Consider the following 18,757-nt stretch of genomic DNA (forward strand, 5'->3'; position numbering starts at 1 on the left):
TTTAATTCATTGGATATAGTTATTATGCTAGAATGCACAAAATATGATATTTACAATGTACTGTAATTTTGATTATTAATGCTTAGTATGAGACGTTGTGTACTTTTTATGAAAATGTTGTTTATTGGAAACTTAATAAAATATTTCTGAAAAAATAAAAATAAGACAATGTGTATATTCCTAGCATGTGGGTGACGCGAACGACAGTAAAAAGACATTTCTGGAAGAAAATATGCCCAACATTGATAAGCTCCTGTGTATCCATTTGTAGATTTCTTTTTCATAGAAATGGCGAAAGATTGCCAGAAGGATAAAACAGCAGCTGTGTAAGTTTCGCTTGCTGGGGCTCCTTTTTTAATTCAATATCATGGAGCTTCTGGAGCTGACTTCGCTGGAGAAATCGCTGGGACTGAGGACGGGGCACAAGTATAGCGCGCAAGGAGACCGTGACACGATTCCAGTTCTTCATTCCAACAATGGTCCAAGTTTAGTTGGCCTTGCTACCATAGCAGCCCATCTAGTGAAACAAGCCAAGAAAGAGCAACTTCTTGGAAGTTCAGCAGAAGAAAAAGCCGTAGTACATCAATGGCTTAAATACAGAGTTACACGATTAGACAGACCATCCAGTAAAGAAGAAATCCGACTGATGTTAAAGGATCTTAACCAGTATCTCGAAGATAAGGTCTTCTTTGTTGGAATCCACTTCACATTGGCAGATATTCTAATGTATTATGCACCCCATAATAGCTGACCTTCAATTCAAGAGAAGGAGAAATATGAAAATGTCTTGCGCTGGTTTTGTCACATTCAGCATTATCCAGGCATTCGTCAACATCTCCCCGCAGTTGTCTTTATCAAGAACAGACTCTACACTAACTCACATTAGGAGCTCCTTGACGCGTCACTCTGGGTACTGAAAATAATGGAATTCCGAAAACCGAAATGCATATGGTGGTTCAGAACTAGAAACGTGGAGCCTTTAGGATTCTAACCACCTTGTTTAGTGGTTTCTTACAAGACTGAGTATATGAGCAGTTAACAATGTTGGTCAGTCATTTAGCGCTACATAATGGGAGAACTCTGTCCTCCTAACCCCTCAAGTTTGTGCTATTTCCATGTACCAATTACACGCAAAAACCTGGCCAATGTTTTTATTTATTCCCAGTAATATTTTATTCTGTGACAGGCAGCTATGACGTTTATGCTTCTGAACCTTTGTCTGTTTTTACTACAGAAAACAAAATGTGTTCACGTAAGCAAATCATGGTATGAAGTTTCTTCAATTCGTTATTTATGGGGCCTTATTGCAATAATTTGAATTGTTTGTTCTCTGAATGAAGGCTCTGAAGATCTGCTGCCAAATTTGTGAGAAAAGGGGAGTTTCTAATAGGTTTGTTTATTTTGCAAATATTTATGTATCCAAGTAAATTACATTGTTTTTTTTTTTAAAACAAAAAACAGCATCGTACAAACTTGGGGTTTGGAATGGTAGATTCCTTGTCAAATATGGGGTCTGCCTGTCTGATTTTCAGGAGGCTAATTGTAAAAATGAGCATTTTTTGTCATAACTGATTTTGGTAAAAGTAACTGTGGTATAACAATGCACATCATAAAACACACACCCTAAAGCTGATGTCACTTCCCTGGGTCCAATGTGCTTACAGGGAGGCGGCGACATCCATAGACTGACCTATCCCTTTTTAGAGTTAGGGCCAGATTAGTTCTGCCCTCATAGTAAAAATCCTCCGATGTCATCCGGTTTATAAAAGGAGGAAGCTTAGGGAGAGTCAGGACATTCAAAAATCAGGACATTCATAAATCAACATTCAGAGATCCAAACATTCCACATTCATCCTGCAAGTTTCCAGACTCCAGTGCCAGGCCAGCGGTAGCTGAACCACATCCATGCTGAACCTCCTATCCAGAATTAAACCCTACAAAAATCCCAATAATTCAGGGAAAAGGGGGGAAAGGATGCTGACCCCTTTTGGGATTATCCAGTGACCAGACCTGCTTTGCCCAGCTGATGCACCCGCTCTCCACTGAGACCAGATCCTGGTTGCCTCGCTGTGTCCCTAGAGGAGAGCCGCCGCTGCCCAGTGAACAGACCCTTGTCCCGCTGTCCAGAGACCTGGTTAGCTGTCCAAACTATGTAATTGAAGTGGTTTTGTAAGTATCGCCCTTCCCCAGTAACCAAAAAGCTGCCTCCATTGCTTTGTTACTTTGTATTCTGTCCAGTCCCATAGAAATCCTATTAATACCCTAATAAATTCTTAAATTGTCAGAATCGTGTGTGTATCCTGTCCTTAGGAAAATCTGTGTTAATCACCATGTGTTAGCGCAATCCTTTCCAAATCATTTCAGTCCGTTGTATATGTCCTTAGTACTATTTGGAATAAATGAATGAATTCCCATATAAAGATGCACATGGCGTGAATGGGTTAACATTGCAAATTAACCTTCACGCGGGCAGTGTCCTTCTTAGATAATCTAGCCACTAAAAAAAATAGTCTCAGTAGAACCTGCATTTTTCTCTTAAAACCGATGTTGCCGTGTAACTGCTTTCATTATAAAATCCGATGTACCTTTCCTACAAGGAATCCCATATAGTTCCCATCAAGAGTCACCCTTTCACTTTAGTATCATACCTGTTACGTGCCTTTGAACCCTAGCATTAAAACCGATTTCCGATTATGTCTGTTTAGCTCATTTCTGAAGTTGTTCGCCTATTTAAACCCGTACAAACTAAGAAATTGCAATTTTGCCACGTGCGATTCTTGCTGCACTGTTTTTACTTCCCAAAGTTGATTTTCTAAACAGTCTGCCTGTTGTTTAGTACCTTAGCTTGTACGTTTTCCTGCTTCTTTAGTAAAATAACCATTCAGTAATTCAGAGTGCCATTTTGCTCATTTTTCAAGGCCTCCCATTCAGGGGTGGTAGGTCGGATTTTCATTCTGATTTTTGCCTAGTACACCTGACTCCTTGCTACACCTCTCCGCCCACACACAACTTGGTTAACAGGGGCTTGATGGAGTGTTGCAGGGGGAATGCCCAACTGTGGTCCATTTAAAAGCACTACCCAAAAATAAATCTTGCTTTCATTCACTTGTGCATTGTGTATCTGATGTTAGAAGGTTAAACTAAATGTATCCTATCATGTTCCTGTGTAATTAGCAACACACTGGTGATTGCTGCCCTATATTGAATGTGTTTGATTTTTATTCAAAATTAAAAAATAAATAAATATTTCATTATTACACACCGGCCTGGTTCATGGTCCATTGCGACACAGGGTGTACGTTAAGGGGGGTTTGATACGGGTTGGCTGCCTCCTCAAAAACTGAATCTGAATGTAATAAAACTTTAAAGCGTTTTTATTGTGCGTCGCATCCTTGGCCAGTAGAAAGAGTCCTGGTCTGGAGTGTGCTGCATCTTTAAAATCCTTAACAATAGACAATCCGGAATGAGCGAGAGGAGAGGAGGCTGAGGGGAGCCTGAAAGAGAGCTGAGTGTCATCTGCCTAACACTGAAAGCTAGAGCAGAAGGTAGAGATAAGGTGGGCCAAAGGGGCAAAGTAAACATTGAAGAGCCAGGGTGAGAGGTTAGAGCCCTGGGGAACTCCATATGTGGAGAGAGGCGGTGGGGAGAGAGGACCCAAATTGGATCTGGGAGGGTCGGTCCAAGAGAAAGGAGGTCAACCACGCCAGGGCCTGACCAATGATTCCCAGCTTCTTGCAGAGACGATAGATCAGGATGACGTGATTGACTGTGTCAAAAGCAGAGAAAAAGTCAGGGTGGATGAGGACCGTAGGGAGGCTAGAATCGAGATTAGTGAGCAGATCTTCACGGGGGTTTGGTAGAGCAGTTTCCGTGCCTCTTGCTGCTCTGAAGCCCAGACTGATGGTCATGGAGACAACCCACAGATTCAGTGTGGAGAGTAAGCTGGGAGATGGCCAGCTTTTCCAGGAGTTTGCACAGGAAAGGAGTGATAGAGATCTGGCTGTAGTTTGCCGGACAGGTAGGATCGGCAGAAGGATTTTTCAGGAGGGGTGCACAAGGGAGTGCTTGAGGCGAGAGGGGAAAGATCCAGTGGCAAAAGAGCGATTGCAGAAATCAGCCAAGGCTGGAGCGAGGGTATCAATGTGGTCCTTGATGGTTCTGGAGGAGCACCTGTGTTTCAGACAACACTTTCTACACAAGTCCGATCTATGAAACATCGTCAAGTGTGATCGGAGAGAAAGAGGAGAAAGGAGGAGGAGTGGGATAGGCGGCCAGAGGGGCAATGGCATTTGGGCAATGGCACCACCAGCAGCGAGAGTCTGCACCTGGGTACATTTTAGCTAGAAGTGCAGGAGGTTGTGGAGGTTGTGTATGATTTTGATCGCCTGCATCCTATACTGTAGGGATACCGTGATGTTCGAGACACTCCTACACATGGACAGCCATAGGTCATCTGTTATTTCCCTCTGAAAGTCCTTGGCCTACCTTTCCCATGCTTTTATACAGGAGAAAGGCTCTGTAACAGTGTCTTATAAATGTGTGCAATTTGGCCTCTCAAGTCAGTGTTCTGCAAAAGAACCAGCTCAAAGGTGGTCCGCTCTCTCCACAGGGTATTCCACTCCCACCCCCATGGTGGGTCAGTGAGAGCACCCTTAAGTTGCAAATATGTGAAGGGGGAAATCCTACCAATGTCGAGGCATTCTTCTAATCGGTCAACGAATATAAACTTCCCATCCTCCTAGTTGTCCAGCTCTGCTAAAACCTGCTTCTTACCAATTTTGAAATTGCGAGGGCTCGACTATTACGTTCTGCAATGGGGGAGCCCCAATGCAGCTGAGGGAAGAGGGCCATGTCGACAGCCATCACGTACCTCTACTTTCCTTCCAGATTGATCACAGCACCTCCAGCATTGAGTGGGTCAAGAATATGAGGGATCTCATTCTGGAGTACGGCGATGAATCAAGTGGAATCATCACTTATTACCCGGCGGTGACCTCCCATGTGGCCCAGGGACGCAGCTACGACCTGACCCTAGGGGCGGCTATGTGAGAGAGGATTACATGGGAGCAGACAACTACCGGGGGGAGGTGGTGACAACATCAGATGAGATGCTGTATTCCTCCCTTTCCCCTGAAGACCCTATAATACCAGAGTTCCTAATGGCCAATTGTCATTCTAGTCAAGCCCCCATCTATGACTCGACAATCACAACTCACACATCTTTCATTTGTGATGTGCCTTTATGCGAGTCTTTTGAACACCACCATCCAAGAAATCCAGTAACATCTATTGACTTTAACTCCCATAAATCCTCAGGTACTGAGACGAGGAGGAAGAGGAAGGAGGAAGGAGTTTATGCAAACCAAGAGAAGCCCGAAGCCTAACGGCAGGCTAGTTGGTTTACTGGACCTAAAGTGTGTGGGGCCTAAGTGCGGGTACTATTTTTTAAAAGAGGAGAAAGCAGTGCGAGAGAAGACGTGCAAATCCAGGCAGAAGCTCGCAAACGCGTGACACACATACCAGTGTGGCGAGAAGGGAGGAGAGGCACAGCAGGCACACTCGAAGGACCATGGAAGCACTGGGAGCAGCAGAGGACCCCTGGAGATACGGGCATGTAGAGAGGCAGCGCTCGCTGGTCCAGGGCATGGAGGAAAGACGGCAAGTGATTGTGGAGCTGCAGGAAAGGCAAGGGAAATGTCTGCACAGTGCGAGAAGCCAAACCAGTGAGGAAGCTTCATTTCAGAGGCATGCCAAGAGTTGTAGATGCTGGGAACAACCGGTGAGTCTGCCAAAGGAGTTAGGAACCCCATGGCATACCGACACGCATGCAACCAAGTGATTGAATAGTATGTGATTGCTAATACGGACAATACTCAAAAGCGGTTTTAATACAGACAAAACCCAACACCAATTCAATATTAAAAAAGAATAATATTTGAATGGAGACAAGACAAAGTGCAGCAACAAACCCGAAGCAAGTACAGACGCATAAGATGACAGTGTGGAGGAAAGCTGAAACAAGTGTTACCAAAGGCAAATATACTGATCACCTCTGGGTATATATGCTACTGTGGTATAGTCAAAACAACTGTGAAACAAATAAGTCCTGGCAGGCGAATACACCAGGCAGCTGACATTTTGGGAAGATACCTGGAAGGGGAGTATACCAGGAGATCTGAAAAACACAAAGAAGGATTCCTGGCAGGGGAATGTACCAGGCTATCCGCAAAAGTTACATGAAGAGCTAAAGAAAGACTTATGGAATGTATTGTTTGAACAAAAACTTTGTGAATCTAGTGAAGACACACATGAATTGTTGGATGAAGAGACACCCTTGCCATCCTACCTATTAATCCATGGAAAGGGAACCACCCTCTGGATACAAGGGTCTTTCCTTGAAGAACACTTTTTGTTGGTGACATAGTTATATTTTTGGTTGTTAATACTCTTTGCTAACATCAAGTCAAAGACATTTGCTTTGTTATTTTGTTTCTAGTGTGAGGGTCAGCTTAAGGCATTTTGGACACAAGGACGACTTTCAAGTTACTGACTACTTGACACAGACAGACCTTTTAGTTTTCGTTTTCTAGTTAGGGAAGTTTGTTTTTAGAATAGGGCTACAGAGGTGTTTTCCCAACCCACTGTTTAATTAAAATGTCTGACTTTGAGAATACCATAACTTTGTGTCTGGCTCTCATTTCTGACCCTTCACAGTACCCAGAGACACTCACCTAGTTTGACCGGGCTTAATATCATATTGTCCATCTGTATTCACTGTTTCTTGGAGCCCTGATCTAGGTAGTCTATCAGTAAGCACAACTGGGCAGCCCGATAATATGCATCCAAATCTGGAAATCCAACCTCTCCCTTGTCCTTCCGGAGTATGAGGACCTGATGCGCTATTCTATGTTGAGCCCGGCCCATACGAATTTCAGTAGTCTATTTTCTTTCCAAATTAGTCTTTATTGAACACAACTTTACGAAGCATACATTTAGTCAAATCTGACAAGAAGGGAAGCACTTGTCTTGTCTTCTGCCTCCTCCTCCTAGGAGTCAACATTGAACAGCCCCCCCTCCCTCTCCTCGCTACATCCATACCATCAACCTCTATAGAACCCCCTTATTTAAAAAGTTATTCCTGCAATACTACTTACGGCACTAACCATTATCGCTAGATCTCCGCCCTGGCTTCCTTTATTCTCCTGTTTCCTCAGTACTGCCGATCCCGCTCATTGCTTCTAGATATGTAGAGTGCCATGCCCCTTTTCTTCATTCTCTCATCTCCCCCTCACCCTGCCTCTCCACAGCCTTCAGGTTCCATGCCCCATCAGTAAGGCCCGTCTTTGGTTGTAAGTATAGGAAGCCAGTTTCCCTATGCCCAGGGCCATCTCCAAATCAAGTATATCTATGAATGTGTCCCCTCTCCATAGCTGGCCTATCCTCTCGAGTCCGGCTTCAAAACATGTCTGGAATCTTTCCGGGATCGTGATCGCATCCCTGACTCCCGGGACCCATAGATGTCACAGCGGGGAAGGCCACGTTGCGACTCCCCTCATTTACGCCCCTTTCCTCCAAATGTCCCTTATGGTCCCCAATATGGAACAAGTTACTTACCTGTAACTGTTGTTCTCCTGCATGGGTCTGGCATGGATTCACATGCTCATGAATATTCCCCGTCGTCAGGCTGGGAATCCTCGGTAAAGAAAAAACCAGTATCAGTTTCGTTTCTGATCTGTCTTTCGTAGTAATAACCAATCACTGGTCTCTGCGTCATACTGACCACAGCCAATGACTGCCCTCTACCTAAGCACCGCCTCTGGCAGCCATCTTCAGATTTGGAAGCACGTGAAGTGGCAGTATGACCAAGTGAAGAGCCGCAGAGGGGTAGGCGGGAGGGTTCGCATGTGAATCCATGCCAGACCCATGCTGGAGAACAACAGTTACAGGTAAGTAACTTGTTCCTTCTCCAGCATGGGGTCTGGCATGGATTCACATGCTCATGAATAAAGAATACATAGCAGTACACACATGCACAACCACGGGAGGTGGCAAAGGCTCAACATTAAGCATCACATCAACTCAACATTAAGCATCTTACCTCCTCACCAGGCTCACCTCAGGAGAACAGGTTGCGCAGCACTGCTTGGCCGACCCTGGACTCCTGCCTGGAATCCCGGTCGACGCAGTAGAATTTCGTGAAGGTGTGCGTCGACCTCCACGTAGCAGCCCTGCATATGTCCAGCAGGGGCACACCAGATAGGAACGCCGTGGTAGCTGCGATCGCGCTGGTGGAATGGGCTCTCGGACGGCCAGGCAGCGGTCGGTTTGCCAACCGGTGACAGCACATGATACAGCCGGAGAGCCATCTGGAGATGGAAGCCTTCGAGAGAGCCTTCCCCTGATTGACAGGTCCAAAGTTCACAAAGAGTTGTGACGTCTTCCGAAAACCCTTCGTGCGGTCCACGTAGAACTTCAGCGCTCTAGCTACATCCAGCGAGTGCAAAGTCCTCTCAGCCGGCGACGAAGGCGACGGGAAGAACACAGGTAACACCAAGGGTTCGTTGAGATGGAAGTCCGACGGTACCTTGGGCATGAAGGAGGGGTGCATCCTGAGCACTACCCTCGTGTCGTGGAAAGTCAAGTACGGGGCCTTGCAGGAAAGGGCCTGGATCTCTCCCACTCGTCGTGCGGAGGTGATGGCCACAAGAAAAGCTGTTTTCCACGATAGAAACTTCAACGGGGCCGAGTGCAGAGGCTCGAACGGAGGTCCCATGAGCTTGGTCAGCACCACGTTGAGCTCCCACGCCGGGGCCGGAGCCTTCACCGGCGGGAACGATCTGAACAGTCCCTTCATGAACTCTTTCACCAGACGATGAGACCACAAGGACGTCCGCCCCGTGGTTCTGGTGTATCGGGAGATCGCAGCAAGATGAATCTTGATGGACGCGTGTGCCAGACCAGCTTTGGCCAGCGTCAGCAGGTACGGCAGTACTTGGGGAGCCGTAATCCGTAGAGGGTTAATCTTCTGTGCGTGGCACCAGACAGAGAACCTCTTCCATTTGTGTCCGTAGCATTTAAGAGTCGAGGACGCCCTGGCCTTTGCAAGAACCTCTCTGCAATCGGCCGGTATGTCGTATCCTCCAAACTCTAGCGCTGCAGGAGCCAGGCCTGCAAGTTCAGCGACTTCGGGTCGTGGTGGAGGATGGCGCCTCCTTCCCTGGAGAGTAGATCCGCGTCCGCCGGCAGCTTGATCGGCGGGGACGCTGACAAGTCCAGAAGGTCCGGGAACCATATCTGCCTCGGCCACGCAGGTGCGACGAGGATCATCCTGCACCGTGACCTCTTGAGCTGGTTGACTAGCCGGATTAGCAGAGGCAAGGGAGGGAACGCGTAGAGGAACAGGCCCTCCCAGGGGAACGAGAAAGCATCGCCCATGCTCCTCGTCTGGGGAAACCTGCTGGCGAACCTCCGGCACTTGGTGTTCGTCGCCGTCGCGAACAGGTCGATCTGGGGTGTGCCCCACCGTCGGAAGAGGCGATCCACCAGATCCTGCCGTAGTTCCCACTCGTGGCACGAGCGCAGCTCCCTGCTGAGTGAGTCGGCGATGGTGTTTTTTATCCCTGCCAGATGAAACGGCACCAGAAAAATCCCTTGGGCGACGGCCCAATGCCACAGGTCCTGCGCCTCCTTGGACAGCGCTGGGGACCTGGTTCCGCCCTGTTTCCTGATGTAAAACATGGTGGTGGTGTTGTCGGTGAAGATCCTCACCACCTTGCCCTTGAGGGACGGAAGGAAGGACCTGAGGGCCCAAAACACTGCACGGAGCTCCAGGACGTTGATATGCAGGGACTTCTCCGTCGGGAGCCAGAGTCCCCTTGCGTGCAGATTTTCGGTGTGCGCTCCCCACCCTTCCAGGGAGGCATCCGTGGTCACAGTCTCCTGGTGGGCAGGGGTCTGGAAGTCCATGCCCGCCGTCAGATGCGCGCGGGTGCCCCACCACCGTATCGCTCGTCGGAAACTCTCGTCGAGCTTGATCCTTTCCTCGAAGCTGCCCGTCGTCTGGATCCAGCGCGCATCCAGGAATTCTTGCAACGGGCGCATCCGGAGCCTGCACATGGGAATGAGGTAGATGCAGGAAGACATCATCCCGAGGAGGGACTTGATGGACCTCACCTTGGCCGCGTCGGCCACCAACATCCGTTGCACCTTGCCCAAGATGGTCCTGGTCCTCTCCTCCGACGGGGAGGCCAGAAGGGACACTGTGTCGAGCCTCGCTCCCAGAAACAGTGCGACTTGCGCGGGCACCAGGTGGGATTTGGCGTAGTTCACGGAGAATCCCAGGTCCGTGAGGAGTTGGACGGTCCTTGCCGTGTGGACCACGGCGAGCTCCCTCGTCTTGGCGCGGATGAGCCAGTCGTCCAGGTAGGGGTAGACGTGAATCCCCTCGCGGCGCAGCTGCGCCGCCACCGGTGCGAGGCACTTGGTGAATACCCTGGGTGCCGACCGTAGTCCGAAGGGAAGGGCTTTGAACTGGTAATGACGCCCTTGGACCACGAATCTGAGGAATTTTCGGTGCCCCTTTAGGATGGGAATGTGGAAGTAGGCATCCTCCAAATCCAACGACGATAGGAAGTCTCCTTCCTCCAGCTGACCCAGGACGTGCTGGAGGGTGACCATCCGGAACTTCTGCGCCTTGATGAACTTGTTCAGACGTCGCAGGTCTAGGATGGGGCGCCATCCTCCCGTCTTCTTCTTCACGAGGAAGTATCGCGAGTAGACTCCGGAGCCCCGAAGCCTCTTTGGGACGAGTTCGATGGCGCCCTTTCTGAGCATCGCCTTTACCTCCAGGAGAAGTTGAGGGACGTGAAGTTCTTTCCTGGCCACGGGGGGGACGCGCGGGCACCTTCTTTGAAACTCGAGCGCGTGGCCCCGGGCCAGGGCGTCCAGCACCCAACGGTCGGTGGAGATGGACTCCCACACGCTGACGAAGCCCGCCAGCCGGCCTCCCACCGGGGTGCTTCGGTGGGGGCCCGACCCCACGGCCGGTTCAATCCTGCTTGGACGCGGCCTTGCCGCCTTGACCTCCTTGGCGACGACGGCGGGGTCCGCTAGACTTGCCTCGTCCTCTGTAGGCCTCTTGCGACGACGAGCGGGCCGCTTGACGGTAGGAAGCGAAACCGCCGCCGGAACCTTTGGAGGCGCCCTTGCCTCCGCCGCTCCGAAAGGGCGTTCGTCGTTGCTGCAGGACTCCAAGGGCCCTGGCCGTCTCAGTATCCGCCTTGATGGCCTGAAGGGAATCGTCCACTGTCTTCCCAAACAGGTTGTTCCCGTCGAAGGGCATGTCCAGGACTCTGGTCTGGACGTCCTGCCGGAAATCCGTAGCTTTGAGCCATCCACGACGTCGAAGGCAAACGCCGTTGCCCAGCTGGCGGAACCCAGTGTCGGCGACGTCCGTCGCCACGGTGATGGCGTGGTCCGAGGCCACCTCACCTTCCTGCAGGATCTCCAGGGCCTCCGCCCTCTTGTCGTCCGGCAGAAAATCCAGCAGGGGAGCTATCTTGTACCACAGCTCCCTGTCGTAGCGAGCCACGATAGCCAAGGCGTTGGCCGCTTTAATCGTCGTCGCTGCCGACGAGATGACTCTACGTCCCATAATATCCAATTTCTTTCCCTCGCCGTCCGGCGGGGAAGTCGATGTGGAGGCCGCACCCCCCCCCCCGCTTTCTTCCTGGCTGCCGCGGAGACGACGGAATCCGGGGTAGGCTGCGCCCGGAGGCATAGGGGGGCCGTGTCCGGGACCCGGTACTTTTTCTCGTACCGGTCTCTTCTAGCTGGCGTCGTGGAAGGGTTCTTGAGGAGGGAAAGGCCCTCATCCCAAATGTCGTCCAACAGAGGCACTGCGAGGACCGTCTTCCTCTTGGCCTCGCGCCGCTGATAAAGGAAGCCTTCCTTTTTCTTCTCCTCAGGGCAGAGTTGGAAAAGCTCAGAAGCCCTGGAGATCATGGAGTGGAAAGATCCGATCTCGTCGGGCGGAGAAGCCCTGGTGGGAGGCGACGACGGAATATCCTCGTCGTATGCCTCGTCGTCCGTACCCGTCGCTGCCGTGTCAGTCCCCGTATCATCCCCTCGGGTGGACGGGGAGGAGGGCTGGACGGGGCGCGACGGTTGAAAAGGAGGTGGTGGATGGATCCTTCTTTTCTTGGTAGGGGGAACACCAGAAGGTCCCGGTTCTGGATCCCCCGACGGGAGAGGTTCCTCCGTCGGTAACGGCAGCCTCGTCCTTATCTCAGAGCATAAGGACTGTATGGCCAACAAAATGGCCGCCGAGTTGTCTTGCGGCGTTGGCAGAGGGGAATCCGACGGGCGAGCAGGGGCCCCGTCGGTATCCTCGACGATGTCGTCGTCGTCACCTGCGTCGGGGTCCATTCCGACGGGCTGGCCTTCTTCCACGCCTAGGCCGTGGCTTAAGACCTCGATCAGCTCCTCTTCTGAGGTTGAGGCCGAATCTACGACGACGCCCTGCCCCCCCTTCTTCTTCCCCACGGAGGGTTTCACGGGGGTCCTATCGATGGGCACAAAAGAAGACTCCCTCCGAGGAGGCAGGGAGATTCTGGGCCCTGAGGTCGCCACCACTGGTGCAGCCTCCACAGGCTGAGCCAGGGCCGCCGCGACCGTTTCGATAGAGGGCTTGGTCGGATGGATCAAGGCCTTCACCACCTTAGGTGCGCTCACCGCCTTATCCTTGAGGGAGGGGGCACTGCCACGCTCCTCCTCTGCCTTAGAGCTCGACCGGGGCCTCTCCAGGAGCTTCGCCGGGTGCTCGGCTTTCCTCTTACCCGACCCAGAGCGTTGGCTCGTGGTTGATGGTGCTGGGGAGGGTGCGCCCTGCCTGGCGCCCGTAGAGCCCGACCGTTCGGCGCTCCCGGTGCCAGCGGACTCGCGGTGCTTGGCCTTATGTTGGGCCCCCGTCGCCGGGGCGCCCTCAAAGGTCTTAGAAGACCGCTCGGATTTCTTCTTCTTCTCGCCAGACGGGCTCTTACCCTCCAGCCAGTTGGCGAGACGTTGATGGCGGTCCTTCATGGTCCGTTCCGACATGTTGCCGCAAAACGCACAGTCCTTCTCCACGTGCGTCTTGTCCTCATGAAGGCAGTAAAGGCAGAAAGAGTGTTCGTCCTCCTTGAAGACGTTCTGCAGCTGGCATCCAGGGCAGACCCTGAACAGCTTTCCGGGCGTCGAGCTTCCCTTCTCCTGGGCCATCTCCGAGACCGGGCCTGAGAAGCTTCTGGAGTCCTCCGAAGTGTAGCTCGACGAATCTTCACCCTTGAGGGGCACAGATGAATCCGACACGGGTCCCCGTTGATCGGATGTAGGATCGGTGGAGCTTGAGGCTCTTTTGACCGAAAGAATCGAAGTTTTTTGTGAAAAGCGCGAAAAAATAGCACTAACGCTCGAGAGCAATAGCACGAGGATCCCAACACATGAACGTGCGGTAAAAATCTGAAGATGGCTGCCAGAGGCGGTGCTTAGGTAGAGGGCAGTCATTGGCTGTGGTCAGTATGACGCAGAGACCAGTGATTGGTTATTACTACGAAAGACAGATCAGAAACGAAACTGATACTGGTTTTTTCTTTACCGAGGATTCCCAGCCTGACGACGGGGAATATTCATGAGCATGTGAATCCATGCCAGACCCCATGCTGGAGAAAGGGTGTTCCCGGATTCTGTCTCTTGGTAACCATAACCATTCCCCTACCATAGCTGGTCGCAGGTGACTGTTGTCTAATGTGATCCACTGGAGGTCCCTCTAGGCCCCAAGATGTGTTATCAGAACACTATGTTGGGCTGCCTTGTAGTACCGTTTCACATCTGGTAGAACCACCCCACTTTTTACCTTGGGAAGCACGAGTACCTCCTGTGCTATACTGGCCTTCTTCCCCTGTCACAATGTTGATAGGGAACACTTCATCTCCCAGAAGAAGGAAACTGGGATACAGATAGGGGGCATCTGAAATGGCTACAAAAGTCTTGGGAGGACAACCATTTTATTGCGTTGTCGTCCCCAACCATGATACTGTAAGCTTACTCCACTTCATCAGGGCCAGTTCAATCATGGACTTCAGTAGGGTGAATTAGAGTTCCCCCAGGTCTCTGGTAAGATTGATTCCCAGTTATCTTATAACTGCCCCCAACTAACCTGCATCCCCAGAGGTGCAAATCATCCTGTGTCGCCCTCTATATCCTTGTCCAGTCGGAAGAGGATCGATTTGGATTTATTGATCATCAGTCTGGTGAGTGCGCCGTATGTTTCTGTTGAAGGGCCGCCGGAATGGATGTCAGAGGGTTCACTATGTGCAGCAGCATGTCGTCTGCCTATAGAGCGAGTTTGTATTCCTTCCCTCCTACATGGATTCCCTCCACTCTGTTGCCCTCCCTAATCATCTGTGCAAGGGGCTCCAAAGAGAGTGCATACAAAGATGGGGCAAGAGGACAACCCTGCTTAGTGCCAACAACCCAGGTCACACCATCAGGAGTATCAACCATTCACAGTTACACAGGCTCTTAGGCAGGTGTACAATGCCATTATCCCATGGAAAAAGCCACCCCCTATACCATACTTGACTAGCACTGCTTCAAGAAATTCCAATTACACCCAATCAAAGGTATTTTCGGCATCGACCGAGAGAAGAGAGGGATCCCCACCCCCTCCATGGGCTTTGTGCATCAGGTGCAAAGTCTTCCACATTGTGACTGCCCTCACCTGATTCGGATGGATTAAAAGCAGCATGTAGCCCTCAAGTTTCGCCGGCAGCACCTAGGTATATATTTTGGCTTCTATATTTAGGAGAGATCGGGCGATATGCGACATTTCTTGGGGTCTCTCCCCTCCTTTGGTATCACCAAGTTGAATGCCCTCGAGAAAGACTCTGGGGCTTTACCCCTCCTCATCACGTCGGTAAACAGCTCTGTCATAAATGGTAATAAGACATTCAGAAAGATTTTATAGAATGCCGCGGTGAACCCATCGTCCCCAGGGCTTTCCCCATGGCAGTCTCCCCACCGCCTTCCAAATTTCTTATGCCGTTATGGGGCTTCCAGCGTGGCTGCTTAGCGTCCCTTCAATCAGGACAGGTGAGCATTCGCCAAATATATAGGGTCTCGTAGAAGAAGGTAAATGCCTCCTGGATCTCCTCTGTGGATGTCTCTTTTACCTCAGCCCCCCTCTATTTCTACCACTCATCTCCCTGCTCTCTTAATCGGTCTGCCAGGAGGCACGTCTGCCTTATCCCCTTTCTCGTAGAATTTTTGTTTAAGGAATTGCAGGTTACATCTTATCTTCCCTTCCTCAAGGAGTAGCTGTTCCTCCTGGTGTTTATCTCCTCATGCAGCCTATTCTCCACCAGTCCCTGTTCCCTTTTCTTCCACGCCCCTTCCCTAATCAAAACCCCCCTCCAGGTTGCTTTCCCCACTTCCCACACCATCCTTATATCCACCTTACCTGTGTGGTTAGTAATGAAGTACTCCTCGATTTCCCTAGTTAACTCCTTTCAGAACACTGAGTCATTCCAGAGACTCGTTGCACCTCCATTTGGACCCCCGCCCCCTTAGGTTCATGCCCGCCCAACCCAGGTCCACTCTCACCATATTGTGGTCCAACCACGAAGTCGGGCGAATCTCTGCGTTCAGCGACTCCTCCCACAGACCCTTGAAAACGTACACATAGTCTATCATAGTAAATGGTCCATGGCGTGGTGAGTAAAAGGTTTATCCTCTCTCTTGTAGCTGAAAGTAGCACCAGATGTCCCGCAGCCCATATAAATCTAGAGTCTCCTGGATCTTCCCATGGCCGGGTCTCACCACTTCGTGTGCCCGGTCCTGCATCCCCTGCCTGTCCCACTTCACATCCGCCAATATATTGAAGTCCCCTCCAATGATGTGTCCCAAGCTCCCCACCATTATTTTATGGAGGATATTCTTCAAGAATCTCAGTTGTCCCTGGTTGGGCGCAGGCGCCTGAGACCAACAGCCCTCCACATCTGACCACACCTTCAACACCTCCATCTTAAGAGCTCTGTTAAATAGCATACCCACCCCGCCCTCCTTACCGGTCCCGACCACCCATATACCTGGCCCGTCAAACCACTGGATATTCTCCTTTCCTCACCCTTATATAATTTGGACTTCTAGAAAAACATCACATCTAACTCTACCCTGCAAAATGTCCTTGCAACCAGTGACGTTTTAGTAGGGGAGTTCAGGCCCTTGACGTCCCAATCCTCAGCCGGCTCTCTTGAGCGGCTTCTCTTGCAGTCGCCATCATGTTATAGTACTACAAATCCCTCGTCCTTACCGTCTGGTAAGCCTTAAACTGCCAACTTGAACTATGTAACCAGGAAATAAAAACTAAGCAAGGTCCCTTGTACCAGCCCCACCCCCTCGTCTTCTCCTCTACTCCCTCCTCCCAACCCAAGCAGCGCCTGACTCGCCCCAGTTATAACAGTGTGCAAACCGAACCACCAACTGGACCCCTACACATGGGACTCAGCTCGTCAGACCTGTTTTTCTCAGAGCCCCTCACCTCCTTCCCACCTCCTTCATTTAACACCCCCTTAATCTCATCCCCTCAATCTCCCCGGATGCAATGCTCCCCCACCCCGATACCTTATGGGTAGTTCTGAGGCGTTTCGCACCCGAATAATCACCCCCCCCCCCCAAACTCAATGTCCTTCACTAAGAAAAAGAGACCATGGCCCTCATTACATGTTTGCTGGTCCGTTCATTCTGGACCAGCGAACTACGAGTTATGCGGGCGGGTGCTGTACCGCCCGCCAGGTCTGTGCTGGCAGGCGGAACGACGCCTGGCCACATAGAGATGCACGGAAACACTGGCACCATTACGACATGGTGTCAGTGTTTCCGTGGTCCCCATTCCAGTGACTCCACTGGAATGGGGATTAACAATTGCCGGCACCGGATTTTCCGGACCACAGGGGTTGTAATGCCCAGTAAATCCGGCAAGTCTCATGCCGGTAATTCACTACGGGTCCAGCAGCAGCCTGCCGGTTTTACCGGCACGGCTACCGCCAGACTTGTAATGAGGGCCAATGTCTTATGCCATCAGGTGTCTGCTGCCGGGGACGTGTTCAACTTCCTGAACTTCTGAGATCCTGGCATTCTTTGTCTTTAGGGTCCCTTGATATGCCATTAATTCGCCCCGACCTACTGCTCCATGGCCCCATGTGGGCCTCCGGTGTCACCTACTAACTCCCCTGTAGCCCTCTATATCTCCTCTTCGTTGGAGTTTGTATTTAGTTCCATCTACTTCAAAGGCTATGTAAAACGGCAAACCCCACCTATATTGGATTACCTTCTCATTCATCCACTTTGTTTGGGGTGAACACAGACATCTACCTGCAAGCGTTAGCGAGGACAGGTCTTGAAAAATCGTTACTCTGGCGTTACCGTACATCACCAGGCCCTTCCTCCTCACCTTCTCAATGTCATTCATTTTCAGTGTGATCTCCCCCTCTCTTCTCTCCATTTCTGACATTCTCACGTCCATTCGAATCTCTACGGCAACCCGAGAGGATTGGTTGTGCTCCACTTCTTCCAGTCTTTCTTCCATCATGTCGATCCTCTGAGTTATTTTGTTGACCCTTTCCCCGATGTCGGCCTGCATGCTCTGGATCACCTACATCAGAGCCGCAATGTCTTTTTGTTGCCATCGGTTTCCCCCCCACCCCCACCGCCATGGCAGTGTGCTCTCTCTCCCTGGTTCTTCTTCCATGTGTACTCAAAGGCAGCTAGTTTAGCTCTCACATTCCTTCGCTGCCAGGTGTGTTATCCCTTGTCTGGGGGGGCCCCACTGCGATGGGCTGACCTACTTCAAGTATATTCCCCAAGAGGCACCATATACCCTATAGGTAGTCAAGCCAGTAAGCAAGTCTCTTTGGAGTGACTCGTCGTGGGAACCAATGCTCATCGACCGATAGCCGATTCCTCTCCCCTCACTTGCCTCCTTGCCCTCCTCAATTTGGGCGTGCTGCGCCAGGCCCCTCTGGGGAGGGCAGGGGGTGCTAGCGCTCTCCAGCACGTTGTCTGTGGCCCTCCTTCTGGTGCTCAGCTGTTCCAACTTTCCTGGGATACCGATCCTAGTGAGCCGGGTGTATGTAGTGGGGTGTTTGGGAGACAGGCACATGCCCCTGGATAGGGGCTCTCACCTCCAATTGGTCTCCTCTAGTTTCATATGGCCCTGGGTCCCCTGGAATCTCTTCCTTTGTGGCTCTGGCACCTCTCTGTTCTGTGTTGGTGGAGAGTGAAGCACCCGGGAGGCGGGCACAGGCCCCAGAGCTGGGGCCCACACCTCTCGCTGGCCTTCTCTAGTGTCAACACGTGGTCCCATCGCCCTGGGGACTTTTAACTCTGCTCCGCCGATACCTAGCAGGGGGCTGGATTGGGCTGCACCAGGTGCAGGCCCCACAAGAGCTCCCAAGCCCCTCAGCCCCTGGGGAGCGGGGTGGTGCTGGGTCGCTTCCACCACTCTTCATAGGGTGGGGGGACCAGTCACCCACCTCTGCGCTTCCCACCTCACCCCGCGGTACGTGCTGCTCCCTCAGTCAGGTATCCTTTTCTGCATCTCCCTTTGGGCCGCGCCTCCCTGGATCACTTGCACCCCCCTCTGCCACTGTCGGGACCCTACGCGAGGGAGGGGGGAGCCCGGCAGGGTGTGCGTGCCTCAACCTCAAATGGGACCACTACC

At 51.4% G+C, this 18,757-nt stretch overlaps 1 protein-coding gene and 1 pseudogene across 4 annotated transcripts in view; one reads left to right on the forward strand and one right to left on the reverse strand.

Moving 5' to 3' along the window:
• Positions 1–18,757, reverse strand: part of LOC138510527 (zinc finger protein 454-like) — a 628,028-nt gene that overhangs the window by 21,078 nt on the left and 588,193 nt on the right. The window lies entirely within an intron of this gene.
• LOC138511064 (eukaryotic translation elongation factor 1 epsilon-1 pseudogene) lies at positions 343–932 on the forward strand (annotated as a pseudogene).

The sequence above is a fragment of the Ambystoma mexicanum genome, chromosome 6p (assembly GCF_040938575.1).
Source record: "Ambystoma mexicanum isolate Mex_15411 chromosome 6p, UKY_AmexF1_1, whole genome shotgun sequence".
Taxonomy (NCBI): Eukaryota; Metazoa; Chordata; class Amphibia; order Caudata; family Ambystomatidae; genus Ambystoma; species Ambystoma mexicanum.